This window comes from Lolium rigidum, chromosome 3, assembly GCF_022539505.1.
Source record: "Lolium rigidum isolate FL_2022 chromosome 3, APGP_CSIRO_Lrig_0.1, whole genome shotgun sequence".
Lineage (NCBI taxonomy): Eukaryota > Viridiplantae > Streptophyta > Magnoliopsida > Poales > Poaceae > Lolium > Lolium rigidum.
The window spans coordinates 157986991-157994284 of NC_061510.1; positions in this window are offsets into that span (position 1 = coordinate 157986991).

Genomic DNA, 7294 nt, shown 5'->3' on the forward strand with positions numbered 1-7294 from the left:
CATGAAATTTAATGCATGTTGACTAGTCAAACAAGTAGGGCACTACAACGGATTGGGCCGGCCCACTTACAGTAGTGTGGGACCCACTTTCATTTTGGGCCGGCCCACTTCTTTAGTAGGCCGGCCCGGTTACACGATAGTGGGATCCACATGCTTATTGGGCCGGCCCGCTATCTTGTTGGGCCAGCCCATTTGGTATATGGTGGTCCCACATGGTAAATGGGCCGGCCCTTTAACAGGAAGGTGGGACCCACATGTGTTTTTGGCCGGCCCACTATCTTGTTGGGCGGGCCCACTTGCTATATGGTGGACCCCACATACTAAATGGGCCGGCCCTTTAACGGGAAGGTGGGACCCACATGGGTTTTTGGCCCGACCCACTATCTTGTTGGGCCGCCCACTTGCTATATGGTGGACCCCACATACTAAATGGGCCGGCCTTTTAACGGGAAGGTGGGACCCACTGTGCTTTTGGCCGGCCCACTATCTTGTTGGGCGGCCCACTTGCTATATGGTGGACCCCACACACCAAATGGGACGGCCCTTTAACGGGAAAGTGGGACCCACCTGTGTTTTTGGCCCGGCCCACTATCTTGTTGGGCCGGCCCACTTGCTATATGGTGGACCCCACATACTAAATGGGCCGACCCTTTAGCCGGAAAGTGGGACCCACTTGTGTTTTTGGCCGGCCCACTTGCTACACGGTGGACCCCACACACTAAATGGGCCGGCCCTTTAACGGAAAGTGGGACCCACCGTGTTTCGGCCCGGCCCACTTGCTTCTTGGGCCGGCCCGATGTCGTAAGGTGGACCCCACATGTTAAATGGGCCGGCCCATTTAAGTTTTGACCGATCAACCTTAGAGGTTAGGCCGGCCCATGTAACTAATGGACCAGCCCGGCTATATAGTTGACCGGTCAAACTATGTCGGTGGCCCGGCCCGCTTAAGACGTGGCGAGGCCTCGTGTGGGCCTACCATCTACCACGGGGTTTCAGCCGGTTAACGCCGTTAGCCGCCGGTTAACGGCGTACGCCACGTGTCGGTTGCATGACGTCGGCGGTCAACGGGCTCCGGAAACACTTGCGCAACGGTCCGATTTTCCGTGGCGGAAGGGCGCCCAAGCGCGACGGACCGAAAAAAACGTCGTTGGACTTTGCCTGACGCAGTTTCCACAACAGAACCCATATCGTCGGGTTAGGCGCATGGGCGACGAAAAATACCCCTTAACGGACGATTTTGAGACGTTGTCTATCAGAACTTTTCTTGTAGTGCATTTCTCTTTCTTTTCTTCTGTCCGGATGGGGGGACGATGCCTGCCCATGGGACTTGCTTCCGGCATTCTTTGTTGAACGCGCAGATTTCGAGGCCGCAGCCTTGTTCAGCTTAGCAAGCTGCTCAGCATTCTGCTGCTCGATGGTTTCTAGCAACTCTCTAACGCGCTCTTGCTGTTTTGCCAAAGCCTCTCCGGAAGCGACTCACACGGCTCTACTCGTAGCCTTAGCGGCTTTTATGGTTTTATCCAGACTCTTGTACTTAGGTTTCTCTACGATGCTCACAACGCAGAGGTACTCTTGCCGGCAAGAACTTCCTTACGCAAATCCTGATCTAGATTGCGAGCCTTAAGCCGGTTTTCCGGCATCCTAGCAGCCTGAGCGCTAACTGAAGCAAAGCCATGGGCAGCGTTATACTCACGTAGGGTTAGGTTCAGCTCACGCTGCGCCCGGATGATGTTCGCGCCTCCGAAATGCAGCGCCTTGCGCATTGCCTCCAGCTCCGCCTGAGCCGCCGCTGGGTCGATGTTCTGCGCGATAGGCGTCGCCAGCACGTTCATCGCCGCTTGGAGTGGTGTCTCTGGTGGTGCGGAAGATGTTCCCGCAGCGCCTGCCTCGCGCTCCAGCGGTGGCTTGGCCGGACGAGTCAATGTCGTACGCCCAGCACCTTCATCCACAACTTCCTTGCCTGCGCCGACCGCGCCAGCCATCATTACCTCCACGCTGCCGGTGGCAAGGCCAGCACATAGCCACCTTGGCGGATCCGGCGCCACCAGCACCGGCGAGAGGCGCTGGCGCACAGGGACAGTGCCGAAGTAGACGCGGTGGCTGCCGAACTCGATGACGCGGCCGTTCTTGGGGAAGATGCCGCCGTTGGCGAAGCAGCCCGCGTTGTCGTTGATGAAGTCCATGGAGTAGATGCGCTGCACGAGCACAGACACCGTCAGCTCGCCGGTGACGTCAAGGATGCCCGCCCGAATGTGAACTCCATCAAGCGCCGCTTCTTGCCCCACGGTGGGCGCAAACTGTCGTCGTGGCGAACAGACGGATGCCATAGGATGGCTTAAGTTGGGGCCGAATGGGCGCTAGAGGATTCGGGGGAGGGTTTTTGATTAGATTGGATGAACTTCCGGATGCTTTCCTCAAGAACTTAGCCAAAGCCAGAGGTAGAAGAAGAAAGACACAAGGAAGAACTCTGCTCTAGATCTCTCTCTTCATTGATCTTAACAGATTACAGGTTTGTGCATACAAGGTTCGTACATGCCCGCGATGGGGTGTGCCCCCTCTCCTTATATAGGGGAGAGGGTGGCTTACAGGGGAAGAAACCCTAGGAAACCCTAATAGCATCTTTGAACAGACAAACTACTTTACAAAGTTACTTTAATCATAGGTGACGCCGGTATCTTCTTTAATCAGGGAGGCTGACGTCCTCCAGATGCTTTCAGCGTCATCCTCTTCTTTATCGTCACGGCTTCGTTTAAAGCTACTTTGCTTAGCTCATCTTTGTCCTCTAGCCCTCGAGAGAATCTTTGACCAGTCCTGCCGATGTGCTACAGTACACATCTTACCGGTAGCCCGGTGTCTTCTTAGCCTATTCCGGTATACCCCTCTTGGGGATACCGGTATACATTTACTTAGCCAAACGCTTAACTTCGCGCTCTGGAATAAACATTAAACCGGTATCTTGATGGCTCAAACCATCCGGTTTGGCATGCCTTTGGCATACCGGGGGTCATCCCCCCAACACTGCCGGCCAAAGCACCCCGGCACTGCCGGCCGTGACACCCCGGCACTTCCGGCCTTGCCCGATTCCGACCCTGTTTTGAGACCAAACCTATTTTAGGTCAGTTTGTATCAAACTATTTCGACCCCTGGTCGTCCTGGATGCCTATATAAGCCCCAAGGACGCCCACAAATTAGGTTGAGACAACGTTTAAGATAAACCCTAGTTCATAGTTGATTGCTTTGCAACTCTATTGAATTTATACACCGATCCGCATCGATTTGGTGTTTGCTACTAAAAGTTTGTGTGATCTATCGTTCCACTGGGAATTGGGAGATTACAATTTAGCGCTTCGTGGTCGGCGGCTACATGCACAAGTGTGTGGAGTTGCGAATATCTTGCAGGGTTGAGAGTTGGTGCATTGGCGACATGAATCAATAGAGACTTCATCGGCGTCATACAAGTTATCATCCACTTATCACCGTGTATTCTCTGTTGTGTTCATCGCGTGTTCATCACCATCAACCTTGCTTACTGAGAAGACCGGGCAACCCCTTATCATCTTGGTATCAGATTTCAGTGTTTCCTCGGTAAGTTATCCACAATCCACCCCATAGTTGAGTTGTGAGTGTTTCCTATACCTTGCATGGACGGTAGTGCCGCCCCTCCATGGTCGGCAGTGCCGGTGGCCCATTCATTGGAAAGCCCTTGAAATTATCTTTCCAACGAGTGCCCATTTGCTTGATTCGGAGTTCGTATGAAGAAACGACGTCCGTTTCAAAATCAGCACTTATGTTTGTCCAAACCGAATCAGAACTGATTTTGATTTCCCCTTGTCTTGCGCATGCCTCCCTCTCCTCCCTCGCGCGTCCGTGGAATGTCTTCACGTCCAGCACCTTGTTCAGCTTCTCCTCTCCTCCTCCTGCGATGCTTGCTCCCTCCTCATACCTGATCATACATAAATGAAATGACTATAAAGTTCTCATTGATCAAAGTATCGTTTAGGAGCAAATTCACATGTTGATTAAGTAGCTTCTCACGAGTCCTTTTAATGGGTCCAATCCTAACTTCATCGGACTTGAGCTTCGCAGCAACATCGTCTTCATCTTGCAATGACGAAGGTAATAGTTCGGTAGGGATGTCCTTGTCAACTTATGTCTTAATAACACCCTTCTTTACGCATGTATGTTGCCTTGAGATCAATCACTAGTGGTGTATTTGCATATTTACATGGATGCACCTATCTTAGTGTAACGTCACATGTTTTCAGGCGATTGCGGGGTAGAATTTAGAAGGGATGTGCATTGCATCACAAAAGGGAAATTTTCCGCTCCTAAATGCATATAAACCTAGGGAGATCGAAGTTTCTCTCTCATGGGTTAATTTAGTTGTTGCGAGAGTGCGATACATTTCGACATGACCTCTCTAAAAGTAGGGTTTTGAGAGGGAAAGAAAAATTGAGATGATATTCAAATTTGAGTTCGAATCCTAAATCAAAACATTAATATACATATGTTATAAATATTCAATATTACATTGATTGGAATTCAAATAAACAATTTGAATTCAAATAAGAATATAAAATAAGTAGTCTATTTGAATTCAAATAATCATTAAGAAATAAGTACTAAAACATTAGCTCAATAGAGAAAACTTGATATTCACCCATAGATACATTGTCTTTACAATATTCAAGATACATTACAATATTAACTCAATAAATTAACAAAAATTTACAAGTTTGTCAACCAACATAATATAAACCTAGCCTAAATCCTAATTAAGGTCTTCATGATCTTGATCTTCTTGTCCTTGATCACCTGCAACACAAACAACAAACATATAGGAAAATAAAAACAAGTGGCAATGCCACATGTCGGTCAAGAAGAAAACCCCCACTAGGGATAATACCAACCAGCCGAGCTGATCCTTGGGGCTTAGGAACCAAAGTGTGACAAGCAGCTCACAAGGTTGAGCTCAATTTTCAAACCAATTCCAAACCAAGCTCACATAGAGATTAGTCAGAGGGTGAGCCACTGGGTAATGTGTCGACCAAGACACACTTGGTCAATGCTAGAAATAGTAATTCACATCACAACTCATCCATCCATCGACACAATCACACACCAACCATCAGAACCACCAAGAACAATAGTAGTTCTTAGTTGTTCATGCACCAAGAACCACCAACAAGATGGATCCCTAAGACAAAATCAAGCAGTGGAGCTAGGAGGAGAAGGGCAAAACCAGTAGCAGCACCAAAAGATCAACCAAAACAACACATATAATCTAGGAGCTAGGGTGAGGTATATCAAATACCAAGAACTGATCCAATGGATAAATTCTTTATCTCGACATCATATTGATATGTTGCAAACGTGTCTATAATTTTTGATGCTCAATGCATGTTTTACACCAATTCTAATATGTTTTGTTTACATTTCGTGGCACTTTTACGCATTTTCCGACACTAACCTATTAACAAGATGCCACAATGCCAGTTCCCTGTTTTCTGTTGTTTTGTATTTCAGAAAAGTTGTAAAGGAAATATTCTCGGAATTGGACGAAACAAAAGCCAAAGCTTTACCGAAAAGAAGACGGAGTCCAGAGGACAGATGGAGGGGGGCCAGGGGCCAGCCAGACCATTCCTAGGCGCGGCCTAGCCCTGGCCCACGCCTAGGGGTGGTCTGGGCCCACCTGGCGCCCACCGACCTCTCCCTTCCGCCTATAAATTCCCTTCGATGAGAAAACCCTGAATATACAAGCCTCCATCCACGAAAAGTTCCGTCGCCACCGTCATCGTCCAGATGAGTTTCGTGGGTCAGAAGTTGCTATTCCAGCACCCTGCCGGGACGGGGATCGACCCCCAGAGCCATCTCCATCGACTCCACCACCTCCACTTCGACTCCATGATGGTTCGTGAGTAGTTCCCCCCCTGGACTATGGGTTCTCGGCTATAGCTAGTTGGTACTTTCTCTCCCATGTACTTCAATACAATGATCTCATGAGCTGCCTTATGATTGAGACCCATATGATGTAATCGGTGTTGTATTTGTTGGGATCTGATAAAATTGTGAAATTATGATCAAATTGTTCATCATATTATCATACTACTATTATTTAAGATGTTGCATGCTCTCCGGTACTTGTAGTTACCTTAATAAAGTAGCTGCATGTATCTCCAAGAGGGAGTATTTATGCTCGATAGTGGGTTCATGCCTCTAGTTTTCTGGGAGAGTGACTTTAAACTTCTAAGATTGTAGATGTGTTGTTGCTAGTTGGGAGAAAACAACAATACTTTATCCAAGAGTAATTCTATTGTTTACTTTACACACATTGCTTAATGCGATAGTCTGTTGCTTGCAACTTAATACTGGAAGGGGGTCAGATGATAACCTGAAGGTGGATAATTAGTCATAGACGCAGTTGGATTACGGTCTATGTATTATGTTGTAATGACCAATTAAATACTACAGTAACCTTTATCTTATCATAGCATGCATTTTCATGCCCTCACAATTATCAATTGCCCAACTGTAATTTGTTCACCCAACACATGTTATTTGGAGAGTTACCACTAGTGTAGATAGCTGGGAACCCCGGTCCTTCTGTCATCATCATTGCTCTAAAGTCAACTCCGCACTGGAATACTTTCTGGTGCCGTCTCCTCTGTGTTACTGCTACTGCTGTTGTGTTACTATTGCCATTTCTCTCATATTACTGCTGCTTTCACATCACCCCTGTTACTTGTGCTTTTCCAGGTGCAGCTGAATTGACAACTCCGCTGTTAAGACTTATAAGTATTCTTTACCTCCCCTTGTGTCAAATCAATAAATTTAGGTTTTACTTCCCTCAGAGACTGTTGCGATCCCCTATACTTGTGGGTCATCAAGACTATTTTCTGGCACCGTTGCCGGGGAGGCATAGCTCTACTCATAAATTCACCTGGGGAGTACACTTTACATGTCTCTCTGTTCTTTTTTTGTCTTGTCTAGTTTATTTGTGCTTAGTTTATTTATGTTTATTGTGTTTTGTTTTGTTTACTTTTGTCCAGTTTATTTTTGTCTTTTTTTATTTTTTCTTATATACCCGAAAATCCATAAAAAATTGAAAAACCGAAAATCTAAAAAACTATTTTTATGGAAGAACCTGCTAGACCCTCTATGGAACATTTTATAAAGTATAGAGAATCATTTAAGGGTAAAGTTATGAGAGCCGTGTTTAAAAAGTTGGATCTAATTGCTAAATTTTTGCTTAAACGCCCTGATATAAATTGTTGCTCTGAATAGGATACTAAAC